At 41.9% G+C, this 18,431-nt stretch overlaps 1 long non-coding RNA gene across 1 annotated transcript in view; it reads left to right on the top strand.

The window, feature by feature from the left end:
* LOC126998008 (uncharacterized) overlaps nt 1-3,084 on the top strand; it is an 83,409-nt gene extending 80,325 nt beyond the window's left edge. Inside the window, exon 3 of the long non-coding RNA XR_007752598.1 lies at nt 3,007-3,084. This is a non-coding gene — a long non-coding RNA (uncharacterized LOC126998008). The remainder of the gene's footprint in view (nt 1-3,006) is intronic.
* Nucleotides 3,085-18,431: the final 15,347 nt, after the last annotated feature.

The raw sequence follows: 18,431 nt of genomic DNA, 5'->3' as shown, positions 1-18,431 counted from the left end.
GAAAACAGACAAGTAAAGAAAACAGAAAGGAAAAGAGGCAAGTAAAGAAAACAGAAAGAAAACGAAGCAAAAGGAAGAGTGACTGACAGTGAACGACAGAAAGATACGGAAAGAGAGGCAAAAACAACCAGCCAGGACACGCAAACAGACAGATAGACACAAGAAGAGCGGGAGCGGGCGGAACGTGGGAAAAGAAGAGGAAGAGCCAGAGGAAAGGGAAGGGGAAGGGAGCGCTAGATTTGAGTTATCACAAAGACCATCATGTGAGCGAGGCGGGAGGGTGACGGACGGGCAGACACGAAGCGACAGTATCATGTGCCGTGACCCCTGAACTTTGTGAGAGAGAGAGAGAGAGAGAGAGAGAGAGAGAGAGAGAGAGAGAGAGAGAGAGAGAGAGAGAGAGAGAGAGAGAGAGAGGTGACACAGTTTCTAGGTACAAGGAGATCAAAGCAACGTAAACGACAAAAAAAAAGAATAATAACAATAACAGGAGCCTTTAGTCATTGTGTGTGTGTGTGTGTGTGTGTGTGTGTGTAATAGTTCAAATGCAGCAATAGACTTTGATTGGTAATGAAGGCCGTCTCTCTCTCTCTCTCTCTCTCTCTCTCTTCATCATTAACCATCCCAAAGCGGGTAATTCTGTCGCTCTATTAATTAAACTTCCTTAACCCACGCTCATATACCTCTTTAGCCCTCCTCCTCCTCCTCCTCCTCCTTCTCCTCGTGCTGGTGGTTGAAAATTATTAAAGTTTACCCGTAGAAACTTTACCGTGTTTGGACTTTTTTATGGTGTTTTCGTTGTTAAGAATGTGGACTAGAACGTTGGAGGGAAGAGGAGGAGGAGGAGGAGGAGGAGGAGGAGGTATATAGAAGAAGGAGAAAGTGAATAGTAGCAGGAAATCTACGACAAAGAATACAGAAACACACACTTAACCTGTTTTTTTTTTCTTCTAGTGAATTACATAACCTTCACACACACACACACACACACACACACACACACACACACACACACACACACACACACACACACACACACACACACACACACACACACGCACACACTAGGTTAAGGTCAATTGAAGTCTAGGGGATTGCAGACGAAGGTTTCATTACTTTGAGTGGTTCACCTTTACACCGTCCCATATTAAATCTCTTCACTGGAACGCCGAGATCCAGAGAAAGAGAAACCGGTTGGCCTTTTGATTGTGCTCTGAAGTATTGTTAAGCATGTAAGGAATATTTCTCTCTGATGAATATTGAGTTGCGACCCTGAAAGGTGTAATGTGAAACGGCATGAGATGAGGACCTTGTGTTGTGGGTTGACCTTTTGACAGTGTTCTGAAGCATCGTGAAGTATGTGAGGATGACTAAGTAAATAATGGATTTTTGTAAGAGGGATGTTTTTTTCTTCAGTGTTATCTGTATCCTTGCGAGGCATTCCCGGAACAAAGGAAAGTGAGGTGAAGGACTTTGTGAACAGAAACCTAAGATTTTGTTATTTATTTTCTCTTTCCCGAACATTACGTTTTGTTTTGTTTTATTTACTGTAAAGGGAGCAGCTCAAGGGCAAAAAAAAAGGGGGGGAGGGGGAGAATGAACAAAATGCCGCTGGTCGCTGCTCCTATATAAAAGAGTAGAGAGGGATAAAGATAAAAATAAAGAGGAGTAAAAATATTTAATAATTTGTCTTTTTCTCAACTTTTTTGTATTTGTAGCAGGATATTTGATTATTTGTTTTCCTTTTCTTAGACTTATATATATATATATATATATATATATATATATATATATATATATATATATATATATATATATATATATATATATATATATATATATATATATATATATATATATATATATATATATATATATATATATATATATATATATATATATATATATATATATATATATTTTTTTTTTTTTTTTTACTAGAGGCTCGATTATTTGTTTTCACTTTTTATCGGACTAATTATTTTTTTAGGAACCAGAAATTTTTATTATTTATTTTCTTTTCCCCGGAATCACGTCTATTTAGGAACTAGGGGTTTATCATCTGATTTTTACTCAGTTTTCTTTGATTTTCAGGAACCAGATACTTCGTTATTTGTATTCCTTTATTCAAACTTATTATTTTTTTAGAAGATTAAAATTTTCTTAGATAGCATGGATTTGATTTTTCTCAGTATTATATATTTTTTTAGAAAGTAGAAATTCAATTCTTTAATTTCTTTTTCTCAGAAGTTCTTATTTTATCTTATGTACCAAAGATTTACTTAATATGTTTTCACTTTCTCAGACTGTTTTCTTTTTTCTCTACGTCGTGGAGAGAGAGAGAGAGAGAGAGAGAGAGAGAGAGAGAGAGAGAGAGAGAGAGAGAGAGAGAGAGAGAGAGAGAGAGAGAGAGAGAGAGAGAGAGAGAGAGAGAGAGAGAGAGAGAGAGAAGGTCAAAGAATCGTTTCATCGCGAAAGTCTTTACTTGATTGTTTGATGTTCTTTGTTCTCCTCTTCGTCCTTCCTTCGTCTCCCCAAAGTCAGGTGGGCGGCGGTGGAGTCCTTGCAATGTTTCCAGTCCACTGCGTCTTCCTTTACTGCTCTTATTCCTTGCATCCCTTGAGGCTCATCTCTCCTCCTTACCTCGATCTTCTTCCTTCAGTGGGTGAGCTCCAGACTGCATCTTCTTTGTCTTCCTCTCTGCATTTCCGCCCGAAGTTCATCTCTTATTACTTTCTGCCTCCTCGTCGGACTTCTGCCTTCAGCTGGTGATCTAAGGGTCTTATAGACTCATCATCTTGATCTTTTTCTTTGCATCTCTTGAAATTCATCACCCCTCACTCTCTGCTTCCTCCTCGAACTTCTTCATTCAATTCACAAAGTGATATTCATGCTCTTTCAATAGACTCTCCGCATCTTTTCATTATACTGTATTATTTTAGTTTATTAGGTACCTAATTTTATACACGTTGTTTTTTACTCATTATTTTTAACACTCCTCCGCAGTGCTGTGGATAGCGTCCCTAACTACGAATCTCCGGCAATGGATTCGAATCCCAGGCAGTCGGCGTGCAGCCGGCCGAGGTATTTATCCTTCCTTTCGGGATGGTCGATAAATGGGTACCTGAGGAAACCTGGGGAAGGTAAACTGTGGTAACCCGGATGTCACGCTCGCCCTGTGTCGGCTTAATGGGTTCTCTCCCTCCACAGGCTCAAAGGGTCATTGGGACGGACATGAGCACCACGGCCGCGCGCAGCTATAGCGTGTGCTCGCAGCTTTACTGTTACTTTTAAAGGCCTTTTATTAACAGTTTATTCGGCACTATAATATGACCATGGTGGTTGCGACGCCGTGATGGAACACTCCAGAACAGGCAATCAATCAACCAGTTAGTCAGTCTCGGGTTCGACTTTCTCACCACCTCTTATTCTTATTCCTTTCAAAATCCAAAGCTATAACGAGTCTATTTTATTATTATTAATTTTTTTTACGTCATTTTCTCTCTTTAAAAGAAAAACCTTGCCTAACGAGAGGCTCCGTTGTTTGTTTGGCTTGTTTGTTGTGTCGTAACAGGATACAATGGACGAGGGATTACAGCGGAGGTCTGTTACCTTTAATATTTCTTCTGTGACCGTACTCCCCCTCTTCTCCCCCCCATTAAAAAATTATATATCAAAGGAACGACTCTCTTTGATGGCCTCCTCCCTCCCCGTGTAAGAAACCAAGCACATGTCGGTTTCTTTAATCAAATGTAACTTTTCTGTACATATTCCGTAGAGTTGTCAATAACATCGGATCTGACGAAGTGATGACAAAGGAAGGACTCAACAACACACACACACACACACACACACACACACACACACACACACACACACACACACACACACACACATATTCCCAGTAGGTCGTGAGCACTCGTAGAAGCGGTATGTAAAAGGGAGACTCGTTACAGGACAAGGCTGCGTGGTGGGCGGCGTGGTCTTGGGGAAAAGGCGGGGGAGGTACTTAGTGGCTGGCATCGTCCTGTTACCTAAGATTCAGTCCAGTAATTCAACACAGTGTCATCATTATCGCCCAAACCAACTATATTCTCCACAATGGTCCGTTTTATTCTACTCAACTTCCCATACCACAAAATTTTCCTGCACTGTATCCTGACAACCAATTAATCCACTATATTCTCCACAATGGTCCGTTTTATTCTACTCAACTTCCCATACCACAAAATTTTCCTGCACTGTATCCTGACAACCAATTAAGCCATTCTTGTAACTCTTCAAAACTACATAAGGTAACATTAGATTCCAAGTCGACCTCTGAGAATCACATTAGAAAACTACTTCTCCAATATCCCAGAAGGTTGTGTTGTTAAGGAAATGCAGGGCCACTTTTAACGATGATGTGATGTATTCATCATTTTTCAAAGTTAAATTTTTTTTATTCAACATGTTTGTGTTCTCTATTTATTTTTCTCAAGTACCGATGCCTTAAAGGAAATGTATTCTGGTGGTTCCCGCGTAAAATACCTAGTTTCACCCTTAAGTACACTCTGTGGTAGAGATTGTAATTATCAAATTCCCACATGTTCCAAAAGATGTCTCTGGTGTGTGGCGTTAGTGTCCTGTTGCCCTGCCCCGCTCGGGAGCGCACAGAGAGACTCGAGCCACCGTTAGGCACCCCGGCGGGGGAGGGGGGTGGGAGGGTTAGGAAACTGAAGTAATTGTCTTAGTTCGTGGAAATATCTCCTTCCATCATCCTTCGCCCCTCACTCGAGTATTGTGAACGTTACGTTCGTGTTTATTACACCTCTGTGTTTGTGAAGGGTATAGTGTTCCAATAAGTGAACTCTGTTTGCAGTCACATGTGTATTGTGAGGGCGTGTAGCCGAGTACTGAGGTGTTGTTTTAGTTCCGGTTCGTGTTGACATTCCCCCCATTCCCTCCCATGGACTTGTTCCCAGTGATTATACCCTGACCCCTTCATTGATTAAACCTAAGAGAGCGTGATTCTCCTATCCCCGAACGTGTCCCCCAGGAAGGTGTGTGATGAGTGATTTCTGTCGTAACTAGTTAATAAGTGTATTTTTGATACGTTTAAAGGTTGAATAGGTTTCGAGTGGTCCGTTGGGGTTCATCCAGTTGAATTTCCCGTTATTTTGTGTCCTTGTGTTGGAGTATCCTACGTATTTCCCCAGTGTTGTCTTGTAGAGTTGGTATCATTTTATGCAATGTGGAGTGTTCTTTTTAGCCATGATGTAACATTGGTGAGGAGTGGTGGCATAATTTTCTACTTTCCATCTTGGATTTGTTTTCCTTTTATGGTTAATGTTTTAATGCTTCATCTATTTTATTCCTCTAAGAGGCTACACTTGTAGTTATGTTTGTCATTTTACGTATTTTTGGGTTAATATACGATGTTTTTATAAGTTGTGTTTAGAATCCTCCCCCACCATTTAGTTCTGGCACGTCTGGGTTGGGATTGGTCATAAGTCAGATGCCAAGGAAACATTTCTATTTGAACTCGGGCGTAACAATGATAATATCGTTTTAAAGAGTTGTCCTTTCGTTGTTAATTTATATCAGGAGCTTACGAGGGGGAGGGGGGTGGGAGGGTTAGGAAACTGAAGTAATTGTCTTAGTTCGTGGAAATATCTCGGGTCACTGCTTCGTCTGGTTGCCTCGTCTGGTACAATGAAAATACAAAAAAAAATCATTTGTAGAGCGCGGGGGTTTGTATGTAGCATCTTCAGTCTCGTCTCCCGGATAAAAAAAATAATGACTGTGGAAAAGTGAGCAGAGTTACCGTCAATACAAGAACGTTTATCAGTCTTTGTTTTATTTGGAATTCCTATTTTACAGTCAGCTTAGAGTCTTTAGTAGTTTTCTTTTTCCTGATGTGAGTACTCATAGGACAGAAAAGACGCTGAGTACGAATTGGCGAGCATTTTATATAACACAGTAACAGGTTTTCCCCTCATGTGCGTACTAAAAGGAATGGAGCGCGCGAACTGGCGAACATGACCCAAGCAAGCTGCGGAAAAGCTGACCTGGAGGACGCTTGACGTCGCTGAGCGACGGCTGTTCCGTGAACGATTAAGCCTCAGGCGGGTGGGTGGGGTGGGGGGGGGGGAGTAACTAAAGTAATTGTCTCTGAGTTCGTGGAAACCTTAATCTAACGAGTAAGAGAGAGGTCATTCGTCGTCGTCGTCGTAGTAATAGTAGTAGTAGTAGTAGTAGTAATAATGACATCGTTATTATTATTATTATTATTATTATTTTTTTTTTTCGTCGTCTTCATCTTCATTTTTCTTAATTTTCTTCTATTTGATTTTTCCTCCTTATTTTCAACTTCCTCCATCATCATCATTATCCTCCTCCTCCTCCTCCTCCTCCTCCTCATCATCATCATCATCATCATTATCCTCCTCCTCCTCCTCCTCCTCCTCCTCCTCATCATCATCATCATCATCATTATCCTCCTCCTCCTCCTCCTCCTCATCATCATCATCATCATCATCCTCAACATCATCATCACGACCATTATTACCTGTTTTATCCCTCATCCTCCTCTATTAGTTGTGTAGAGCGCTATCCTGTTTTGCTCCCCATAAATACATTATCCGCGTCTCTCTAATAATCTGCAAACACCTCAAAAATGGACACAATCACCGGACTTTTACAATTATTTTTCACTCGCTATTTATAAGGCGAGGGAAAAATAAAATAGGGGAGGAGGGAGCGAAGGAAGAGGAGGAAGAGGAGGAAGAAGAAGAGGAAGAGGAGGAGGAGGAGGACGACGACTTTGAGTTCACGGTGACAACAACAAGAGAAGACGGTGAAGAAAATAGGAAGGAAAAAGAATTGGAGGGAAAGAAAACGAGCGTATTATAATGACCTTTTTCTGGAAGTTTTTTTTTCTTTTACGAGGGAAGAAAATGATGGAAAGGAAATCTTATTGGAGATGAAAATACCTATCATTACCACCAACAGCAACAACACCATCATCATCATCATCATCTACCACCACCATCACCACCACTAACAATAACAATGTCACCATCACCACCACCATCATCATCATTTTCATCATCATTTATCACCACCAAACCACTACCACCACCACCAACAACAACAACATCAACATCAGCATCAGCACAGGTGAGGTGGTCGTATCCCTAATGCTTACCTGTCCCTGGGCAACCTTTAATCAGCGTGTCCCATCAACCTGCCGGCCCTCACCTCGCTGCTCTTACCCCTTACTTAGCTTACCTATTTCACTATCACCCTTTAGCCAATATTTTTGCTCTTATTTCCTCTTTTTTTCTCTATCTTACCCTTTACTTACTTTCACCTATTTTACTTGACATTGGCCTTCTTATTAATAGAACAATGGCCTCCTCCTTATTAATTAAACATTCCATATTAGGCACCATTTCATTTCGAGGATGGCGCCATTATTCATCAGTCATAGTTTCCCTTCCAATCACAGCCGAGGTTTTCCGTAAGCTCGCCCCAAGGCATTCAGTCAGTCAGTTTTTTCCCTTTTATTCGCCATCACCCAGTCAGTCATTCTTTAATCAGAGTTCTCCCTAAAAATAAGTCAGATTGATTTGGTGACAGTGCGAATGTGAGTGTGTTGTTGTTGTTGTTGTTTTGCGATATTTTGGTAACAGACAAAGACAGAAGTACAGACAGGTATGCAGACAGGCAGACATATAAACAGACAGACGGACAAAGAGGCAAATGGACAACAACAAAAACGCGGGTGACAAAAAGACTAAACAAAAGAAAATTATGCATCCCAGAACCGATTTTTATTCCTCATTTATTATTTTTCCGTCATTATTTCACATTACTCTTACCACGAACAACAGAAAAAATAAAAAACAACAAAAGAAAAGAAAAACAAAACACACACTAGAGCACATCCTTTCCCGTTTTCTTTTCCACTGTACATCACATCATTATCATCATTACTATTGTTACCACACGAAAGAAAACGGAAAAAATGAAGGAGGACAAAAATAAATGTTTCAAAAGTGTTAAAGAGAAGCGAGGAAGAAAACTTTATCGAACGCATCCAAGAGAAGAAAAACGGGAAGAAAAACACCGTGAGAGAGAGAGAGAGAGAGAGAGAGAGAGAGAGAGAGAGAGAGAGAGAGAGAGAGAGAGAGAGAGAGAGAGAGAGAGAGAGAGAGAGAGAGAGAGAGGAGAGACGTAAGTGGAGCAAGAGGAGGCGGAGGAAGTGAAGAGGAGAGGAGGAGGAGGAGGTGATGGAAGTCAAGGGAGGAGGAGGTTATGGAAGTCGTGGAAGAGGGAAGGTAAAACAATAGGAGGAGGAGGAGGAGGAGAAGGGGGAGGAGGATCAAGAGCAGAAGAAGGAGATGAAAGATGGAGCAAGAGAAGAAGGAGGAGAAAGAAAACAAGAAGAAAGAACATGAGGAAGGTCAACGAAGGAGGAGGTGGAAGAGAAGGAAGCAGAAGGTGAAGGAGATTGAAAGAAGAGGGGGAGGAGGAGGGAGAGGAGGAGAAAAAGGATGAGTGTAAGAAAAAATATAATAGGCTCAACGAAAGAAAAGAGGAAGAAAAATAATAGAGAAGAACAAGAATAAATAATTAATAGCTACGTAAGAAAATTTGAATAAGAAAATATAAGTATGTACGTGTGTGTGTGTGTGTGTGTGTGTGTGTGTGTGTGTGTGTTTGTCTTTTGGTCATATTGCCAGGCTCTCTTCTCTCTCTCTCTCTCTCTCTCTCTCTCTCTCAATTTCACGGCCGCCATTGTTTTATCTATGCATTCCTCGAAATCACGCTCGAGGTATATGACCCAGGCAACTCTGTGCTGAGCCAACTAACGCCAGGTCGTTGCCATAACAACAGCACCGCCACCACCACCACCACCACAACCACCATCACCACCATCACCACCACCACCCACCACCACCCTATATGGCATGAAAAGAGAAAAAAAACACGGGTATCTACCCTAATCTCTCTCTCTCTCTCTCTCTCTCTCTCTCTCTCTCTCTCTCTCTCTCAGGTAAGCGCCAATACACCTGAGGCTCTCGAGGAAAAAGTATATTGATTCATCTCCTCGTAAACACTTCTTTGGCGACCCTTGTAATAATAATAATAATAATAAATAATAATAATAATAATAATAATAATAATAATAATAATAATAATAATAATAATAGTTGCGAGGGAGAAAGAACAAACGACAAGTGCCCTTCTATGAACTTATTATTGTGTACCTTTTCTTTCATCTTTCTTAATTGGAGCAACGTATCACGGTTCTCTTTGTTTATTTTTTCTTACACTTTATCTCTAGCCTTTGTTTTGTCTCCGTCACTACAAAAGTCGCCCCAGAGTACAATACAGAGGGTACACAAGTCTTGATTGATGAACTAAGCCAGATATCAAACGAGCTTGAAAACAGAAAAAAATGGCTGGTATAATCTTGCTGCGGGATGATGGTGGTGGTGGTGGTGATGGTGGTGGTGATGGTGGTGGTGGTGGTGGTAGTGGTGGTGGTGGTGGTAGTGGTGATGGTGGTGGTGGTGGTGATGGTGGTGGTGGTGATGGTGGTGGTGGTGGTGGTGGTGGTGATGGTGGTGGTGGTGTTGGTGGTGATGGTAGTGGTGATGGTGGTGGTGGTGGTGGTGATGGTGGTGGTGGTGGTGGTGATAGTGGTGGTGGTGGTGGTGATGGAGTGTAGAATGAGGGAGGAAGGGAGGTTGTGTTTGTTTCGAAATATAGGATGTCTGTTATACTGCCTTGCTGAATACACACACACACACACACACACACACACAAGGTCAGGTGGAGGGCATAAGGAAAGCAGCATCTGTAAGCCCATTAGCTTATTCTTCGTTTCTGTATTAGTGTAAAAGAGTAAAAAATGTCTTGGTATTGCTTTGTAGCACTGTTAATAATTTATCCCCAGGATGTTTCTCTCAATAGAATACAAGTTCGCGTCAAAGCAATAACTTGTGTTTTAATAGACCGTATTGGCTATCAGTTCCCCTCTTCGCCGCTTGAGGTCCCTCGCGTGCGTCTCCATCGCAACGGCGATGTTTTATCTTTCGTTTACCAACTTTTGTTTCACAGTTTCGGCGTTGCCCACCGCAGCACCGTGTATGCAAAACACTTATTTTAAGACCAAAAGTCGAAATAACCAAACCGTCAGGAATAAGGACCGTATTCTTAAATTTCACGAAATCGGCAACGACAACGACAGTCCCCACGCACACTAATGTTCGGGTTGTCACAATTTGCATATTCTTAAACACTCGGATTTGTCGGGTGGGATTTGGTAACACTGGCGGCGCGAGAAAATTTAATTGGTAACAATGTCCCTTGTTGTTTGGTCCATCTCAACGTTCTGACGGTCAAAACGCCGACTGCACCTGATACCCTGCGCGCTGTGTTCAAGTCAACAAAGGAGGAAAGTAAGCGATATTCATCCCAAAATGAAGTTGCTCTACTTCTGGAGCTTGTAGAGACACCGAGCAGTAGTACTTGACAGAAGAACGAATCATGCAATGATAAAAAAGAAAAAGGAGGCTTGGGAAATTATATTATCACTCTACAATGCCACTGGCTCTCACTGAGGCCGCGGCCTCACAGGGAGCGAGAAAGCTAGCGAGAGCGAGAGCGGCAAGGGGAGTTTCTGTGGCCACACGAAAAGCAAGGCGGGGCGAGGGTTGTCATGGCAACGAGGCCCGCAAACTGCCGCAAACCAGTATAGCCTCGCACCCACCCCCGTCGGAGCAAACGAGGGATAATGTGAAATGTTTTTATAAATAGTTCCGTGCTTCACTTATTTGGTGTTTAAAAAAAAATCTGTATACACCATCGTGTTCAGGAGGCTTTTCTCTATAAGATGAAATTGTTTATTTTAGTACTCATTTCATAGCCGCTGCAAATGGTAGCTATATGTAAAATGTGTTATAAACATTACGGAATGATTATTTAACTTCAACTCATCACTATTTATTTAGTTTTAACCCCAAGAGAATAATTTTCTTTGTAAGGTCTCATAATATATTGTTGTACTTGTCTAGTTTTACCGGCGGAGCATAGATGATCAGTATCACGTTGGGATCCGTGGGGGGTCCAGGAGGGCTTGCGCCCCCTGATGGGGCAGCGAAGACGATCTCTCTTCTTTGCTTGTTTTGATGAATATGAGGCACTGCTTTTTACTCAACTTGCTCTTAACACTTCGGAGAGAGTAGCAGAAGTGTTCTGAACGTCTAGTATCCTCAAAGACGTTGTGAACATGCAAATCAGGCACGAAATAACACGCCCCACAATATTTGTGAGAAGGGGTGACGGACCCGACAAAGTCTCCCGACAATTTGGTGCTTTGATCGGCACCACGGTCCCAGAGGTGGCGTATAAGAATACAGCCTTCGTGACTGTCGGAACTGTGGTAGCCACGGGCACGATGGTTGTTTAAGAATATCATTGTCGGATGTGTGGGGACTGTGGTTACAGAAGTTTGATTTAAGAATACGGCCCTAATTCCCATGTGACATCAAATTAATTCATAATAAAGATGCTAGAAAGCAAATTACAACCCTGAGCCCAAATATTCATGAGGCGAAGCGTGTCATGTTTAATTCAGGCATCCAGTAGGTAGATACTGGCCCGCGCACGTTCGGTACTCATTGATTATATTTGCCATACATCGACGCAAACCTTAAAACATATGAGATTTTTTTCCCCCACTAGCATTTGGAGATTTGGGTCCAAATAATAACTGGTATCCCGGAATCCCGAAATAGAAAATATAACCGAACTCACTAGGAAAAGTGCCTCCTAGACAGTTCTCCGAGTGACCGAGTGTGGCGCTGCGTGTGGAGCCAATACCTCTACTGGAGGTGACCGATAAAGAAAAAACTACCTAACTTTTCCCACGTAAAGTTTGTTACATAGGAAAGTCACTGTCTAGTTGGCCGGTTTCTGACCTTCAGGAATACGATGCAGAGACAGAGACAGCCAGCCAGACTGACAGACAGACAGACAGACAGATGTGCAGTCAGGCACATAGATAGACAGATAGACAGACGGAAACAGATAGACAAACAGACAGAAAAACGTGTTAATTAACAGACAGGAAGGCAGACAGATAGACAAAGACGTATCTGCAAAAAAAATATAGACGTATCATACAGAGTAACAGAGATAAATATAGATAAATGAGATATATAGATAGTGTGTGTGTGTGTGTGTGTGTGTGTGTGTGTGTGTGTGTGTGTGTGTGTGTGTGTAATTCACCACGGCCTGATCACAAGTTGAACTCGCTTTCGCCAGCAGGTACCCTCACGACGTGAGCAATTGCTCATTATTGTCGATCACCTGGTACTGCCAGGACCTCACACACCACACACCCCATCCCCCTTGCCCAAGGGGGTACAGTAACCACTCCTAGTCAACGGAGAGAATCTGGCCTGAGCGGGGCTCGAACCGCCGCCTGTTTGGCCGTGAAGCCTTGCAGCGCGGCGCTCTAACCGATTGAGCTACCGGAACGGTGTGTGTGTGTGTGTGTGTGTGTGAGAGAGAGAGAGAGAGAGAGAGAGAGAGAGAGAGAGAGAGAGAGAGAGAGAGAGAGAGAGAGAGAGAGAGAGCTTGCAAAATTAATATTAGCAAAACACATTTATAAGCTGATCATCCCTCGCGTCTTATGAATTTCGAGACCCAAACTGATTTATTTTCTCTCTCTCGCTCTCGCTCTCTCAATCTCGTCGGGATATGAACGGAGGAAGGAAGGGTGGAAGGAAGGGCCGGGATGTTTTTGATATATGTTCTTGTCAAGTTTATTAATAGCCTCGCCTCCGCATGTCGTTGTGTTCGCCTCGCCCCCGACACACCCGACCCGTCGCCGCGGCAAAACCTTGTGATCATTATTAAACTCTGAAGTCGTGTTATCAAAATCCTTGACCCCGTGTAATAATAGCGTGTTTTTTTGGTGTATCATTATCATTATTATTATTATTATTATTATTATTATTATTATTATTATTATTATTATTATTATTATTATTATTATTATTATTATTATATTTTTTTAATGATGCTCCCGCCCACCTCTTCTTCCTCCACTTCTTTCTCCTCCTCCTCCTCCACCTTCCCCTCCGCTTCCGTCTGCTCATCCGCCTTCATATCCTCCTCCTCTTCCTCCACCTCCTCCGCCTCCGCCTCCTCACCACCTCCTTATTATACTTCTCCTCCCCCACCTCCTCCACCGCCTCCTCTTCTTTTCCTCCTCCTCCTCCTCCTCCTCCTCCTCCGCCTTCCTCACCACCTCCTTATTCTCCTCCTCCTCCTCCTCTTCCTCCTCCTCCTCCTTCACCCCCTCCTCCTCCCTCTCATTGTGTAGCTAAATACACAAGCGTTATGAGTTTAGTGTTTACATTGCAGGGAAGAAACAGAACTGGGTAGCCATTACAGAACTTTGGGCCAACTCGGAAGAATTAATGTCCGTATCCTCACGCACTGGGTTTGAAAGCTTGCAAAGGAAAATAAATAAACAAAAAGAGGGGATGGTGTAATATGTTAGTTAAAAGTACGCTCTCTGTCGTGTAACCTAGACGAATGCAGAGATATACTGTACCGTTCATGGGGAGATAACCGCTCATAACAGTAAAAAGCTGAGGTATGGAGCTGCGTATATCCCCTACCCCCAGCCTTTTTTTTTGTTGTTGTTGTTGATGCTATTCTTTTTTTTCTCTTACACTCATCCTTCTCCTCCTCTTCTTCCTCTTCCATCTCCTTTTTCTCCTCCTCCTCCTCCTCCTCCACTTCTTTCAATCTCCTTCATCTTCTGCTTCCTTCTCTTCCACCTCCTCCTTTGTTGACCTTCCTCATATATTAGTTTTTCTTCTTCTTCTTCTTCTTTTTCCTCCTTCCTCCTACCTCCCATCCTTCTGAAGAAAAAAATACGATCACATTTATTTATCTCTTTCTCACTCTTTATATTTATTTTCCTTATTCCTCTTTCACCTTTCTTTCTTGTATATTCTTTCATTTTTTCACTTCCCTCTTTATTCACATTTTCTCTTCGTCATTTTCCTTCTCCTCCTTTCTCCACATTTTCATTTTCTCGTTTTGAATTCTTAACCTCATTTTCTTTGCATCATTTGTTTTTCCTCATCCTTCTTTCAACATTTATTAATAGTTTTATTCTTCCTTTCTTTATTCCCTTTATTATTTCTCATTTTGTTCATTTCCTCTTATTCTGCTCATTCCTTCATTTCCTTTTTTTTCTCATTACTTAATTTTCTCTTTTACTTTTCTTTCAACATTTATAGATAATTTTCTTCCTTTCTTTATTTCCTTTTCTTATTTCTTATTTTTTAATTTCCTCTTTTTCTGCTCATTCCTTCATTTCCCTTTTTTTGTTTCCCATTACTTAATTTTCTTTTTACTTTTCTTCCAACACTTATAAATAGTTTTCTTCCTTTCTTTATTCCCTTTTTTTTATTTCTCATTTTTTCATTTCCTCTTTTACTGTTCATTTCTTCATTTTACTTTTTTTATTTCTCATTACTTCATGTCCTTTTTTACTTCCTTTTCTTTCATGCCTTGTATAAATGAAATCCTTTAATCTCCACCATATTGAATCTCACTAATTTTTTTTTTCGTTTCTTCATTTTCCTGGCTTTCTTCCCCTCATTCCTTATACATTCTTCCTCCCTTCCTTCCCCTCTTACTATTCCTCCTTTTATCATCTCATTTCCTCATTTCCCAACTGGCCTCCTCTCATCCCCCTTCGTTTATATCTTCCTCAGCATCCATTCCTTTATCGTTTATTTCCTCCTCAGCATCCATTCCTTTATCCCCCAATTCCTCACGTCCTCATTCCCTTTAATTCATCTTTCCTTCCTATATTTACTCTTGATCTCCATTTCCTCACTCTGCTAATCATCTCTTCATCTCCCTTTCCTTTATATATTCCTTGACATCATTTCCTTTATCCTCAGGTCACCCTCGCCAGCAAGTCTCTACGGTCGTTTAGTGAGGTCAGAAGGTCGAGTTGGTCTCCAGAGCAATGACAAGAGATGAACGACCGGCAAGTATTCCTCCAGGGTACGTTTTAGTATGTTAATTATGGCCTCTTTTGCTCCTTTATCCTCCTCTTACTGCGACCTGTCCTGTTCATCTTCCTCTTCCTCTTGGTACGACGGCGACCACTCTTTTTCTTTGCTCTTGTTTTCGCCTTTTTTCTTTCCCCTCTATCATCTATATATTTCTTTTTCTACGAGCACTCCTCTTTATGCTCCTCTTCTTCGTACTCCTCCTCCTCCTCCTCCTCCTCCTCCTCCTCCTCCTCCGTCATTTGAGCCCATTCCAATTTTCTATGACCTCCTCCTCCTCCTCCTCCTCCTCCTCCTCCTCCTCCTCCTCCTCCTCCTCCTCCTCCTCCCTCCGTCATTTAGTACATTCCAATATTTCGTCCTCCTCCTCCTCCTCCTCCTCCTCCTCCTCCTCCTCCGTCATTTGAGTACATTCCAATATTTCGTCCTCCTCCTCCTCCTCCTCCTCCTCCTCCTCCTCCTCCTCCGTCATTTGAGTACATTCCAATATTTCGTCCTCCTCCTCCTCCTCCTCCTCCTCCTCCTCCTCCTCCGTCATTTGAGTACATTCCAATATTTCCTCCTACTCCTCCTCCTCCTCCTCCTCCGTCATTTGAGTACATTCCAATATTTCGTCCTCCTCCTCCTCCTCCTCCTCCTCCTCCTCCTTCTTCATTTGAGTACATTCCAATATTTCCTCCTACTCCTCCTCCTCCTCCTCCTCCGTCATTTGAGTACATTCCAATATTTCCTCCTACTCCTCCTCCTCCTCCTCCTCCGTCATTTGAGTACATTCCAATATTTCCTCCTACTCCTCCTCCTCCTCCTCCTCTCTCTCTCTCATTTGAGTACATCTCTCTCTCTCTCTCTCTCTCTCTCTCTCTCATATTAATATTATTTTCTAGCAACTCTCCTTGACTTACTTCTCTGTATCATCACCCTTGCCTCCTCCTCCTCCTCCTCCTCGTCCTCTTCCTGCACACGTGACCGGCTTATTCCTTCCTGTTGTCTTCATTAGAGAGATTCTTGCAAATATTCCGCTAAATCTCAGATGGAGGGATTTGCGAGTCTTGACAACCGGAAGGAAGGTGTGAAGAAGTGGGACGTCGGGATGGCGCAGTGGTGCAGGTTGTCATTGTTTTTATTCTGGTGGTCGGGGTTCGAATCATGGCGTCGTTTTAGGTGAAGTAGCTCTCTCCTGTAGAAGGTTGTATAGTTTGTAATTGTGTAGTGTCTGAGGTGGTCTATTGTAATGGGTCGTAGTTTTCCTTTTGTAAGAAGCCGGTAGGCCTATACAAGGCAGCTCCTGTGAACCTAGCCCCATCTAACATCACTATCCATGAATTCACCTAATCTTGTTTTTATTGTGACGATCGTTTTGGCACTCACAACATTGCTGCCAATTCTGCTCCACTCATCCACAACTCTGTTGGTGAACCAGCTCTTGCCTATGTCCTTGTTGAAACTGAATTTATCCAGTTTAAACCCATTGCTGCGTGTCTTACCCGGATCTCTTACCGTCAGAGCCTTATTAGTATCCCCCTTATTAAAGCCCTTCATCCATTTATAAGCTTCAATCAAGTCTCCTCGCACCCTTCGCCTTTTTAGAGCGGTGTCCTCTGAAGTAGGATGGTTTAGTGTTCCCGTTCCTGTATTCCTTTTTTTAATGTATGTTCACTCCCCTATGATTTTCGGGGATTTTGTTGCCTAATATCTTCTTTCGTCGTGTGTTTGTGTGTGTTGTGTTGTCATATGTATTTTTCATCGTATAATGTGTGGTTTTGTCTGATATCTTTTTCTCGTAATATATTTTGTGTTGAGCTGTCTGATACATTTTTCTCGTAATGTGTGTTGCGTGGTGTTGTCTAATCTTCTCTCTGAATGATTAAGTGAAATGTGCGATGTAACGTCCGTAGAATTTCTCACCACCTTGAAACCCGCACCTCTACCTGGACTGAATATTTTACCTGTTTAGCCAAGTATATAAAGGTGCTCTACTGTTTAGCGTTATGGAATGGGCGATGTAGCATCCGTGGAAATACTCGTCGCCATTATATCCTTTACCTGTCTTTACCTGGACTGATTATTTTACCTGTTGCTTTAACTGGTAGTTTTTTTTTATGTTAGACTTTTTGTGTGTATGTGTGTGTTAATTGGTTTCCCTTTCGTCCCGGTATACTAGTGGAATAATATTGGAATAAGGAATCGCACTATTAACTCTGCCATAATTACCGTCACCACACCTCACCATCATCACCACCACCATCAGCTTCACCACCACCACCACCACCATCACCATCAACACATCCGGGCCATTAACAGTTTCAAAGTGCACTCGCAAAACACATTCGTTAACATGTTTTGCTTTGTTTCAGCATTTGCCGTTTTTATATTATTATTATTATTTATTCTTATTCTTATTCTTATTCTTATTATTATTATTATTATTATTATTATTATTATTGTTGTTGTTGTTGTTGTTGTTGTTACTTTATTATTATTCCTTCTCATTATTATTATTATTATTATTATTATTATTATTATTATGTTTGGAGAGTCATAAGTTTAGAGAGAGAGAGAGAGAGAGAGAGAGAGAGCACCCACCCACGAACCATCCATCAACAAAATATCAAGTTTCCGACACAGTGGAGACATCTGGCGGGCTCTCTCTCTCTCTCTCTCTCTCTCTCTCTCTCTCTCTCTCTCTCTCTCTCTCTCTCTCTCTCTCTCTCTCTCTCTCTCTCTCTCTCTCTCTCTCTCTCTCTCTCTCTCTCTCTCTCTCTCGGTTAATCAATATCTCAAAAATGCCGGAAAGCAGTGAAGTGATTGACCGCCGAGCTCACGTAAGGAGGTTGGCATGGTCGAACTCCCCTCTTCCCCCCTCCCCCCCTCCCCCCTGTGCGGTGATTAGTGCATTAAGGGAGGTAATCACGGGGAGCAAACACGGTAATGAATGAGGAGGAGGAGGAAGTGTAGGAGCTTGGCGGCCTCGCTCAGATTTGGGGTTTGGGTTAATCCAGAACTAATTTATTTAAGCTGTTTACGGAGGCGATGAGGAGGGTGATGGATAAGTATTGAGAGATAAATGTTGAGGATGAGTCAGTCAGTAGTTGGTTGATGGGAAGGGTTTTTGTAATTCGTCGTTATGAAGGAATGAAACAGTTACGAAGCAGTTTGAGATTAATGAAGTCTTGTTTCTTTTTTATCAGGGTACAGAAAAATTAAAACAGATCAAGCAAAGGATGATAATGACGGATGAAGTTGCCGGAATTTTTTTTTTTTTTTTCCGTTATGAAAGAATGAGTAAGTTATGAAGAGGTTCGGAATGTGTGCTGAATTTATCTTTTT

This window comes from Eriocheir sinensis, chromosome 13 (genome assembly GCF_024679095.1).
Source record: "Eriocheir sinensis breed Jianghai 21 chromosome 13, ASM2467909v1, whole genome shotgun sequence".
NCBI classification, from domain to species: domain Eukaryota; kingdom Metazoa; phylum Arthropoda; class Malacostraca; order Decapoda; family Varunidae; genus Eriocheir; species Eriocheir sinensis.
Note: the sequence above shows the minus strand (reverse complement) of the source record. Positions and strands in the feature narration are given on the sequence as shown.